The 12,599-nt window shown below is 41.5% G+C and overlaps 1 pseudogene across 1 annotated transcript; it reads left to right on the top strand.

Annotated features, from left to right (window-relative positions):
* The first annotated feature begins 2,650 nt into the window (after positions 1 to 2,650).
* On the top strand, positions 2,651 to 11,999 carry LOC113007375 (solute carrier family 22 member 4-like; annotated as a pseudogene). Its single transcript, XR_013902175.1, has 11 exons — positions 2,651 to 2,972; positions 4,823 to 5,038; positions 6,889 to 6,992; positions 7,569 to 7,723; positions 7,991 to 8,162; positions 8,899 to 9,025; positions 9,118 to 9,338; positions 9,581 to 9,795; positions 10,052 to 10,234; positions 10,953 to 11,088; positions 11,449 to 11,999. The product of XR_013902175.1 is annotated as a solute carrier family 22 member 4-like (transcript).
* The last annotated feature ends 600 nt before the right edge of the window (positions 12,000 to 12,599 follow it).

Here is a 12,599-nt window from a genome sequence, read left to right as displayed (position 1 = left end):
GCTGAGGATTGCCTGCATAATCTTATGCACTGATAGACCTTTGGTCTAAGCCAGCGGTCCCCAACCCCCAGGCCATGGACCGGTACCAGTCTGTGAATGTTTGGTACTGGGCCGCGAGAGTTGAGGTTCGGGTGTGAAATTTATGGTTTTCAGGGTTTTTATTGGTTTTTATCATTATTTATTTATTTTTAATCGTTTTTATTAACCATTAACTTGGTTTCCCTGAGTTTTTTCCCATGTGTTATTAATAATTCCTTTTTTTGTGTACCGGTACTGGTTTTATTTTGTTGTATTTATCCACGACACATTAAACGCAGGTCTGTGAAAATATTGTCGACCATTAACCAGTCCATGGCGCAAAAAAGGTTGGGGACCGCTGGTCTAAGCTTCATAGTCCTTGCCTCAGTATTTTTCCTTTGAAGGGCTGAGTGTTTTCTTTTTAATTTTCACCCGAAGGCAAACATCCCAAATTCCAACAGTAACTGTTTAACATCCGTGTAGCCACACTAAATAACCGTGCATGCATGGACGCTTCAAGCAACAATATCTACCCGTTCACATGCTGTAGCGGGAACATAAGAAGAAGAAGAAGATAACTGGCTATTATAACAGATCAAATATATTAAAACAGTTTTAAAAATTCTCAACTAACAGATTTGGATGTGACAGAAATCGAGCGCAGTTATTCTGCGCTCTATATAATCAGGTTAGTACGAACTGTATATTATAATGGATTCATGATATCATTCAGCCATATGTGACATAGATTGGATGAGATTCTAGTAATTTTGACTGTGACAGTTGATTATAGCGTAAAATCAGTAGTTTACGTTGTGGAAGATAGGATTGTAAGACTCTTATTCTTTCTTTCACAGATTATCGTATGAGCTCAAATTTTGTATGATCTTAAAAATATTCATTGAAAGACCGATGAGGGCAGCCTTTAAAGCTTTGCTTGGAAACCACGTTATGAGCGAAGCTGTTTAATGAAATGTTCATAGTGAACAGAATCATTCTTCCAGTAATCCAGTGTTATATTCAACACACGTTGAACAACTTGGCTAACTTCTTTGTCTAACATTGTATAACCTCTGATGACAAATCGCTCACTCTCGTCCTCCTCCCTCTCCTAGTAATTCAAAATCTGCAGACGACTTCCAAATCACCAGTGTCAAGGTGTAGATCGTGCTGTTGGTTTGTGTTCTTGGTGCCACTACAGAAGGGCAAAGGCAGTTAAAGAAAGAGAAAAGCTTTGAATCTGAGCCGAATGAACAAAGAAAATCAGAAAAAGAGCTGAAATGGCCTCTTAAAATAACCCATATAGTAATAATAACTATTAAAGAGATTTACTTTTATTCTTATTCTATTACTTTATTAATCTTCTGACACTGGAAAAGACCCAGTGCTTTAGCCCTTCACCTAAAGCTGGAAGACTATTCAGGAAGGTATTTTAAAAAGTGTTTATCGAGTTTTCCTTCCAAATAACTGAAAAACAGTCTGTCCAGTCAGCTCTTATTAGGTCAGCCGCAGCATCTCATTTAATTCATGGCAGCAGTTCTCACTTCAGGTGGGGTGGATGGAATAAGGAGTGAAGAGAAACTGAATTTGTTTGTTTTGGATGAAATTTAACCAACAAGAGTTTTCTGGTGCTATAGTTCTTGCTTTTACTGCAGTGAAAGTGATAAGTGATTGTAATCGTGGGCTGTGGGGCATTACTTTTTCAGACTCTGATGGAAGGAATATCAGGAGATGTTTTTCAAGTTTGAGACTCTATAAAAATGCCCTTTTTTTCATTTACCAATTGTTGATTAAGTTGTGTGCTTTGATTCATTTGTCTTGTTGAATCACCCACGGACTTCTAACCTTCAGGTGATGTCCTTACACCTTCCAGTAAAATTATTACCATTATGACTACAAGGCATCCAATGTCCCGAGGTAACAAAACATCCCCCACTGGTTTCTTTTGGGTGCTTTTGCCCTTTAGTTCATTTTTTTTTTGTCTTGTAGTGGACGTTTGAATCAAGATTTGAGCAAGCTGGAGCGATTCTTCTCACAACCTTTGCTGGTCACAAACTCTTGTGAAGAGTAGCAACATATTGTTTTACAGAAGACTGACATATAGACTGGATCTTGAGATCTTTAGACATTTCTTTACTTCATATACAGTATCAGTCCATATGGTGACTCTCGGTGAACTCCACAACTCCCCACTGTGAACACATTTTGTGCATAAACTAACCACGAATGAAACACTGTCCAAATTCCTTTTGTCTGTCTTCCATTTGTGTACTATGTGACAAGGCTGTGTTACCCATGTGGCTGTCTTAATCTTAAAAGCAACCCACTCAAAACTTGACACTTTAACGTAGTACCTTTCCCCCCCTTTTTTCTGAATATAAATGTCCTGGAGCTCAGGGGCAGTGAGTAGTTTGTCCTTTTGTGTCCTGCCCCTTTCCCCTCTCATTCACACATGTGGTGAAACGCCTTGCCATGTGAGAAAGCACATTATGGTATGGAGTTAATATTATGGAGGAGTTAATATGCACCGAGGGTTTTAGAATTAGTAGGATGAGAGGTGGAGTCTTTCTGTCTTGTCTGGGATAAAAGATCTGAAGCTGCGGAGCACTTGTTGAGAGAGAAGCTGCGACTGGCGCGACCCGTATTCTACTTTTTGATACGATTTTGCTGTTTGAAGAGAGAGCTGACTTTGTCATTTTTTTGAGTGACAGCTGAAAAGAAGAAGAATACAATAGAATACCAAAATGAGGGACTACGAGGGATCCATTGCGTTCCTGGGGATCTGGGGCTGGTACCAGGTGAAGGTCATCTTCTTCCTCTGTACCCTCAGCTTTCCTGCTGGGTACAACATCCTGTCTGTCATCTTTCTGCTGGCCATTCCCCCACACCAGTGCTACATCCCAGCACACAGCAACCTGAGTCAGGACTGGATCCAGGCTAGTATCCCGATACAGGTGAGAACCAGTGGCAGGCCTGATCAAGCTAAATGATTTTGAATGATTGTTTGAGTGAAGGACAGCGGCTAAGAAAACTCAGATTCAGCAAGTATTATTTTATTTTATTTTTCGGTAATTTAACATTATTTTGTTAACTAACTCCTCAACCTTAAGTTTCTATCATTTCTTCTGCCTTTCTATTACACACATGAGAAAGCAGTGATACATTTTGATCACTTTAGCAGTAGATTTAATAAAAGCTTGCCTCTCTGTTCCAGCAGACGCCTGCTTCAAGTAAAACACCTCGAAAAGAAAAACACATCCAGTGCAGGACCAAACATTTGAAAGATCCACTCAGCAGCTAGCTGGCAAACATAATGAAGGACTAAGCTTGATTTTCCATGAGGAGGTGGTTCCAAACACTGTCAGCTACAGTGTCTTGTCATTAATATAAAAAATATATATTTTCCTCTTAATGTCTTTTAACTGTCTTTGCTAAATATTCTCGGTGGTGATGGTTATGTTTAAACCTTCATTAGACTTTCTACTCCTGTGAGTCTGCTAGGATACAATTGGGTTTGTCACGGGGATGTGGGGAAAAGGAGGACCCAGGCGCGGTACTCTGTGTATAAACAGTGCGTTTATTTACAGTGATGGAAACAATAACAGTAAATCCCCGTGCTCTCCCGTGACTCCCGTGTCGTGTCTTCCCAACAAGTCTGTGCTCCGTGTTCTCCACTCTCGTGTGTCCACACACATCCCGTGCCTGCTGCCCTCCGATGTTCCACGCTCCTCCTGAGGGGAAAATGACAGAGGCAGCCGTCAAGACACATAATTCCCGTAGGCATACACTCACAGACTAAACTGAACAGAAGACTAACGTGGAGTCTCATGCAATGATCCCGCGTCGGTGGGAGCTCCAAGACTCTCTTAAGTAGCTACCCCGACGAGGCCTGATCAGCAGCAGGTGTGTGGCTTCGGGTGTGGCCAGTCCCCTTGCAGGGCCACACCCTCCAGGCCTGACGCCGCCTATAAACAAGTGCTCAGCCACCCACACACACATATACACAAGCACAGAGAAGGGGAAGCAACACCAAAATACACAACAATAACACAGGTCCATGACTGCCCAGGGGTCCTGGGTCGCCCAGTCCCAGGACCCTGACAGGGTTTGAGTGATGCAAGTTGGTGTAAGGATCCATGCAGACGTGCTTGACCTTGGTGACTCTAGGTGTGCGTGTGCGCCGCAGAGTATAATCAAGGGTTTAACGACTCGGCTGTTCCTAGGGTGTTTGCAGCTGTAGTTAAATTATATTTTTGTAAAGCCAGTGTGAGAGAACCTTACACTGAAACGCTTAGTTTACCTAAATCTGCAGCAAGTCACTTTCCCCTAAAGCATTCTTGCGCCGCAGATTCACGTCATCACGACAGTTATTTGTCATTAACGTCTTGTGAAGTTCCAGTGTGGCGGGTGCAGTAGAGTGTACAGTGGGCCGTGGGTTGGATTTGGGGGACGATTCACATAGGAATAAGTCACATAATAATTTGTATCGCCAACTCCAGTCGATTTTCTTTGTGGACAAGCTGCGGTTACCTGAAGTGTGCTTCTATGAGTTTTACTGCTCTTTGTAGATTTAAAAAGCGGATGTTAAATCAGCTGTCATGGAAATGGTCTGTACAGAATATTGACCCACATCTGGTAAAAGCTTACTGATTATACAGCTCACAAATAAGATTTTAAAGGCTTTTTTCCTCTGGCAGTTGAAGTCTACTGTTGACTTCGACGTTATAGAATTCTCGTATAAATTTCAATTCAGGACTCTTTCACTGTCTTGTCTGTCTCTTATAATATCTCTGCTGCTGTACAGGGTCAAAATCTGGAGAGAAGCAGTTGTAGCCGCTATGAGATGCACATGATGCAGAACTTGTCTGCACTCGGAATAAAACCCAACCTTGCCCAGATCCACAACGATTCTGAATTCGGAGCAAGTGCAGGGGTCATGCTGTCCAACCTGAAGCAGGAGGAGTGCAAAGATGGATGGATCTACAGCACAGAGCACTACAAATTGACTGTAGTCACTGAGGTACTGTTACTGTCTTGATGATATTGTTCAGATCCAAGTCTCCCTGGATCACAAAGGACTTCCTGGTTCAATTACTTATACAAAAAAAACACCCAGCACGCCCCTGCGGGCGGTTTATCCTTCAAGCTCGGGTCCTCTACCAGAGGCCTGGGAGCTTGAGGGTCCTGCGCAGTATCTTAGCTGTTCCCAGGACTGCGCTCTTCTGGACAGAGATCTCCGATGTTATTCCCGGGATCTGCTGGAGCCACTCGCCTAGCTTGGGAGTCACCGCACCTAGTGCTCCGATTACCACGGGGACCACCGTTACCTTCACCCTCCACATCCTCTCGAGCTCTTCTCTGAGCCCTTGGTATTTCTCCAGCTTCTCGTTTTCCTTCTTCCTGATGTTGCTGTCATTCGGAACTGCTACATCGATCACTACGGCCGTCTGCTTCTGTTTGTCTACCACCACTATGTCCGGTTGGTTAGCCACCACCATTTTGTCCGTCTGTATCTGGAAGTCCCACAGGATCTTAGCTCGGTCATTCTCCACCACCCTTGGGGGCATCTCCCATTTTGACCTCGGGACTTCCAGGTTATACTCGGCACAGATGTTCCTGTACACTATGCCGGCCACTTGGTTATGGCGTTCCATGTATGCCTTGCCTGCTAGCATCTTGCACCCTGCTGTTATGTGCTGGATTGTCTCTGGGGCATCTTTACACAGCCTGCACCTGGGGTCTTGCCTGGTGTGATAGACCCCAGCCTCTATGGATCTTGTACTCAGAGCTTGTTCTTGTGCTGCCATGATTAGTGCCTCTGTGCTGTCTTTCAGTCCAGCTTTGTCCAGCCACTGGTAGGATTTCTGGATATCAGCCACCTCCTCTATCTGCCGGTGGTACATACCGTGCAGGGGCCTGTCCTTCCATGATGGTTCCTCGTCTCCCTCCTCTTTCTTGGGTTTCTGCTGCCTGAGGTATTCACTGAGCACTCGGTCAGTTGGGGCCATCTTCCCAATGTATTCTTGGATGTTCGTTGTCTCATCCTGGACTGTGGTGCTGACACTCACCAGTCCCCGGCCCCCTTCCTTCCGCTTAGCGTACAGCCTCAGGGTGCTGGACTTGGGGTGAAACCCTCCATGCATGGTAAGGAGCTTTCTTGTCTTTATGTCAGTGGCTTCTATCTCCTCCTTTGGCCAGCCTATTACCCCAGCAGGGTACCTGATCACGGGCAGGGCGTACGTGTTGATGGCCCGGATCTTGTTCTTACCATTCAGCTGACTCCTCAGGACTTGCCTGACCCTCTGCAGGTACTTGGTGGTTGCAGCCTTTCTAGCGGCCTCTTCATGGTTCCCATTTGCCTGCGGGATCCCCAGGTACTTGTAACTAATAGGATGAGGGACCTATGGATATATATATATGTGTATATATATATATATATATATATATGTGTGTGTGTGTGTGTGTGTGTGTGTGTGTGTGTGTGTGTGTGTGCGTGTGTGTGTGTGTATAATATATATATATATACCTCATTACAGATGATGTGTCAGTAAAGGCAACATTGAATCCCTCCATCACACAGTAATTTATGAGAAGCTATTGCTTAAGGATGTCCTCTAAAGTTTACCTTAGCCTTATGCCACTTGTGGTCATACAAACAGTGACAGGAATAAGAAGTCAAACAGCCTGAGGAGTAAAATATGGACAGAGACAAACTCATGTTACACACCCATCAAAACAAAGCAACATGGAGGCTAATGAAGCAAACAGTCTGCACAGGGACTGCTGGAAGACAGAGATTAGTGCCCAAGTATTTCCTTCTATGTTCTTATGCCTGCTTTAGATCACCCTTATGTGTACCCTGTCTTCTAGTTTAACCTGGTGTGCGACAACAAGTGGAAACAGCCAATGTCCTCTCTCATCTACTTCCTGGGATCACTTTGTGGCTGTTTCCTCTCTGGACAGATCTCTGACCGGTAAATTCACAGTTTCAGCTCAAGCAGTCTCTAAAGTTAGCAAACCTGCAATGTTTTTCACTAAAATATGTCTGCTAGTTAGCTGTGAGCTAACTCATCCAGGACTAAATAAAATAAAGGATCTATCTTCCCAAATCTGGGTTACCTTTAAGTTTGAGCTAAATGAACTCCATTTTGTTGTTGATAAATCCTAATGTAGGTGCACTGAGCACATGACTCCTTTGCTCTTGGTTAATAATAATAATAATAATAATAATAATAATAATAATAATGTATACTTTATTGATCCCCATGGGGAAATTACTTGTTTTTTCTCTGCATTTGACCCATTCACTCAGTGAAGCAGTGGGCAGCCACTAAGCAGGCGCCCGGGGAGCAGTGTGTAGGGACAGTACCTTGCTCAGGGGTACCTCAGGGTAGCTGTCATGCTAGCTGCTAAAGCCCTGTTGAGGCTAATGGGCCTATTTTGAGGCTGTTGAGGCTAATGGGCCTATTTTTTAAGCATTAACATCTAAATAGAAAACTGTATGTGCCCATGTTGTGGCTGATTGCTGTCTTGCTGTATTTTTACTGTAGGTTTGGCAGGAAACCTGTTCTGTTCAGTTCCATTTTCATACTAAGTGTCTTCAACATCGCTTTGAGTTTTGCTCAGTCCTGGGCCGTCTTCAATGTGCTTTTCTTCATGGTGGGCATGGGTCAGGTCAGCATTTGCATAGTTCTTCTTGTACTTGGTAAGTGTGTTTCTTTATTTCTAGGATAGTCTGCTCAACTGCTGCTGTTTTTAATGTAATAAGCCTTCGGCCAACACCTAAAATGAAACAAAAAGGAAACCACTTGTCTTGTATTGTCAACTAGTCACAACCTTTGACTGACTTTTCTGATTTACACATGTGCAGTAAACAGATAACAGAAAACAAAATATTTTATTGGACATTAGTTGTAATATAACATTAAGTACAACTTCCTGATTTCCTTTAAACTTTGCCTTTTCGTCACAGGTTCTGAGCTCCTAGTTGATGTTCCAAGAGTTCTCTTCAGCAGCCTTGCTTTGAGCTTTTTCTATTCAGCTGGTATGGTGGCATTCCCTGGCACTGCCTACATAGTCAGGAACTGGAGATATCTATCAGTGTTAATGGCTTTGCCTGGTCTGGCCTGTTTCCCCCTTTAGTGGTAAATTGACCTCAGTACACTACTAGGATTTTTGTTTCTTGAGTATTTGCTGATTTTTTCAGCAGATTTTTTTTGTTCAGTATATAAAAGGTTGTTGAGGAATTTGTTGAACTGTGGAATGTGTTAAGCTAATGTAAACTAAATGTGCGCCTCCATCCATCCATCCAGTCTTCCATCCATGCATCCATCCATCCATCACTTTGTTCCACTTCCTCAGATGCCCTTTTCCTTCCATTTGGGGGATCTTGAGACAAAAGAAAGGGATTTATAATTTTTTATTCCAGTTCCCGTTCTCCCCATAGATCTCCTCCCAACTGAACGTTGTTAAAGGCTCATTTCTGTTTAAACCTGTTTTGATTTGATGATCAAAGTTACAAGGTTGTATCTGCAATCTCATTCATTCAGTCACAGTCAAGCATAAAGTGTTAAATAAAAAATCTTTGGCTTCTGGCAAAGTACATTTTTCACAGATTTTTACAGTTATCATTATGGCACTCAGATGATCCACTGTGGCCACCCGTACAGGGACAGCCAAAAGAAGACGTTCGTGGCATCCAGATAATTTCTAACTCATCGCATCCAGATAATTTCTAACTTTTCCAGCATCTGCTTGATGAATAAATAATACTCTCTCAAACACAGATAGATGGAGCAGGAGGCTCTTGTATTTTTCTTCAGTTTCCACCTGTGCTGACTTGACTAATGAACTACACATTTGTGTCTGTCTGTCCACCAGGCTGGTTCCAGAATCTTCTCGCTGGCTAGTGTCCAAAGGCCGTTTTAAAGAAGCAGAACTCCTGCTAAGGTTTGCTGCTCTGGAGAACGGAGTGGAATTTCCATCTGACCTCTTTCGCTCAGCAAAAGTAAGAGCCTCTGACCTTATCCTTGTCCAACGTGTACCACACTAAACTACATTGGCTAATGTAATGAATTTTCTATGTGGCACATTGATCAGTCTCAACAGTCTGAACAGTCGCAGCAACCCGAACAACCTCAACAGCCTGAACAACCTCAGCAACCCGAACAACCTCAACAACCTGAACAACCTCAGCAACCTGAACAACCTCAGCAACCTGAACAACCTCAGCAACCTCAGCAACCTGAGGTTTCTGGTTACCTGGGTCTGCTGAGGAACACAACCACTCGAAGTATCACACTCGTAGTGTGGTTTCTCTGGTGAGTGCCTTCCCCATGAATCTATGAACTCAACGAACTGAATATAAACCAGACTAAAACCACACACAGAAGTACACGTGAAACTAAAACTAGAGAATAGAAATATAAAGAAAACTCAGAATGCTGGTTTTGGGCATCAGTGACTCTGACATGTTTTACAACTGCCTATTGATATAATTGACTGAGCGATCCTAACAGGATTCATTTTATTTATTTATTTTTTGTTCTGTTGTTGTTTGCAGGTTTTCTTTGAATGTGAGCTACTTTGGATTGTCATTCAATATGACTACTCTCTATGGCAACCCCTTTCTGAACTACGCCTTGCTATCACTAATGGATATCCCGGCACACTTGGTCAGCTGGTTTAGCGCAAAATATTTTCCTCGCCGCGTGTCCTTTATTGTCTTCTCCCTGCTGGGGGCGCTGGCACTCTTCGTCATCCAGATCACTTTGCACAGTAAGTGAGACCACTGTCCTTTTCTTGCTCTCTTTGTGAATATAACTGTCATTGTGTTGAAAAATATCAACACAATAAGCCTTTTCAACAAGGCCTCACACACACAGCCTCTATGTTAGAGGTGCTGCCCTAAATGAGATTTATAGACAAAATAGACAAAACAAGATTATTTGAGGGAAGGTAAACCTGCTCACCAAATGTTTGAAAATAACTTGTTTCACTCCTTGTAAGCTTAAAGTCCTTCTCCTCCCTTCAGAGTATCACAACATTACCCTCACCCTGGTGCTGATAGGTAAATTTGGAGTCCTGGCTTCTGAAGGAATCCTGCACCTGCTCACTGGAGAGCTGTCTCCCACAGTCATCAGGAATACGATGTTGTCGTCTGCTGCCTTATTCTCCAGAGTGGGGTCCTCTATCACCCCATACATATTGCAGCTGGGTGAGATATTTGGCATCACAATCACCCCATTTCCCCCCAACAAAAGAAAAAAAAGAAGAAGAAAAACGTTAAATTTGGGACAACTGTTACAACTGACAATACTCGTATTAAAAATGTCCTAAGCTTACTCTCCAACACTTTCTACTGGTCTTGGGTCTGAGAAAAGAAGCTATGGAGTGGGCTATGATGAAAAAAAATCTCTTTAATCAAATAATCCAAGACAGTAAATGTTGAAATTAAGTAAATTTTAAAAACTTCGCTAAACTTCGTTTTGAGGCAAGAGCGAGAAATGATTGAGAAAGTTGTGCAGCGCATCAAAAAACAGCAGATGGAAAACTGAACAACTAATTCTGTTTCAATATGTTTTTGTTACGATGTCTTTGTGCTCTATTCAGTGCCCTGTAAGCTTCTAATGATCTTAATAGCCGTCTGTTTTTCATTTACATGTTTTCAAAGCATCCCTACTTTTGTGTAAACATCATACTAGGATAATTATTCTGCAATAGAGCACTTTGTAGTGTACACAGAACCTTTGTGCCTTTTTTATGAGACAGGTGTCATTGTGTAGAGATGAAGTTTTAGTTCACTTTAATGACAAAAGCATCCTTAATGCTCAGCTTCTCAACTCTAAATCTAACAAACTGACCTGCAGCTCAGTGATGACAGAAGTCTGTAGCAGAGAAATAATCTGAATAATGGGCTCTGGTTTTGTCTGCAGCTGTGTTCTACGAGTTCCTGCCGTGGTTGACTGTGGGTCTCCTGTCAGTCATCGGTGTCTTTGTCTCCCTTTTCCTTCCGGAGTCATTTGGAAAAACGCTTCCTGATACCATCGATCAGATGCAAGTCATTAAGAAGTAAGCTTGTCTATTGATTATGCTAGTAATGCTGCTTTTGCAGAGTGTATATTCAGGTGCGTTCATGTCTGCACTCTATATAATAGATATCCTATGAATGGATTGTAATAAAAAATATATAAATAGGGAAATCTGGTTTGATTGTTTACTGCACTGTGGTCTTAAAGTGTTATGTGGGTAGGTCTGTGTCATGAGACCAGAATAAGAAATATACAGTTCATTTTGAAATATCAAAAATAAAGGTGGGTACAATGTGAAAAAAACTGAAATGAAAAAACAAAACAAATAATGCAAATATATATGAAATATCTATTGTTTAATATTGCCTAACTGATGCAGCTCTCCTCATTTGGCTTCCAGGTTCAAATTTAAAGGGCTCTGTCGCCAAAAGGATGATGGGAATTCAGCTGAGGCTCCAGCTGTCAGCGAGACTTCTCTGTCTGAGATCAAATGCTCAACTGCCTTCTAGAGCTTGAGATGCAGAAATGAACAAATGATTTGAATTTGCTTTTCTAGTCTTGTGTTAGCAATTGTTAGCCACATTTTTAACCATGTGTATGTTCTTTTTATTCTCTAAACTTTTTTTTTAATATATTCCCCCCCCCCCCCCCCCCCAATAAACTATACAGTGTCTACCTCATCATGTAGAAAGGCCCCAGTCATGAGACCAGGAAGACCAGGAACCTTCTTGTTGTGAGGCCGCAGCGGAAATTACCACAAAAACACTTATTCATCCTGAGCAGGAATATGGAAGTGAAACAACAAAAAGAAAAAAATTAAAATTTTTAAATCAACTTGAATTTAAGTCGTGTGAGCAGTTGCCATGCTTGGATTATACGATTTAAAATTTGTGTTTAAAACTTACAAATTTTTTTATATCATTTTGATGAAATAAAAAGACTTTGATTGCATGGTTACTGATGCTTTGGATTGTTGTTGGTTACATAATAGAAATAACAATAATAATAGAGATGATGATAAGAACAGTAATATTAATAATAAAATCCTAATAATCCTGATAAGAAAAAAATGTGACTTGTGTGTATTTTCTCTTTCTCTATGCCGTCCATACAATAATAATTACAAAGACTAAAACTAACACTGAAACCAATAAAAGGTAAATTTAAAAAAAAAATCAAAATGAAGTAAATAATAATAATTATAATAATGATAATATAATACAAAACGAAACCTCCCATAGAGGATGGGTGCCAGACTAGAATTTCTACTACACCAATGTAATAATTCACAGATAAACAGTTAAATTAAATGTTCTTTTTTCCCACTATCACAGTGGGTCCATAGTTTTGTTTGTTTGTTTTTCAAGGATTTTTTCAGTCAATTAAGAAAAAGTTTTATAATTACATGACATGGTATTCTTTGCACTGAACTACCGGAACTTTTTCTGTACTTTTACACATTTATCATGTACCACGATATTTATATTTGTATTTATATTTATTTATTTAGCAAAGTGGCCACGTGTGTGCCCTGATGTAAAATGAATACTG

The sequence above is a fragment of the Astatotilapia calliptera genome, chromosome 16 (assembly GCF_964374335.1).
Source record: "Astatotilapia calliptera chromosome 16, fAstCal68.1, whole genome shotgun sequence".
Classification (NCBI taxonomy): Eukaryota; Metazoa; Chordata; class Actinopteri; order Cichliformes; family Cichlidae; genus Astatotilapia; species Astatotilapia calliptera.
This window is presented reverse-complemented; position numbering and strand designations above follow the sequence as displayed.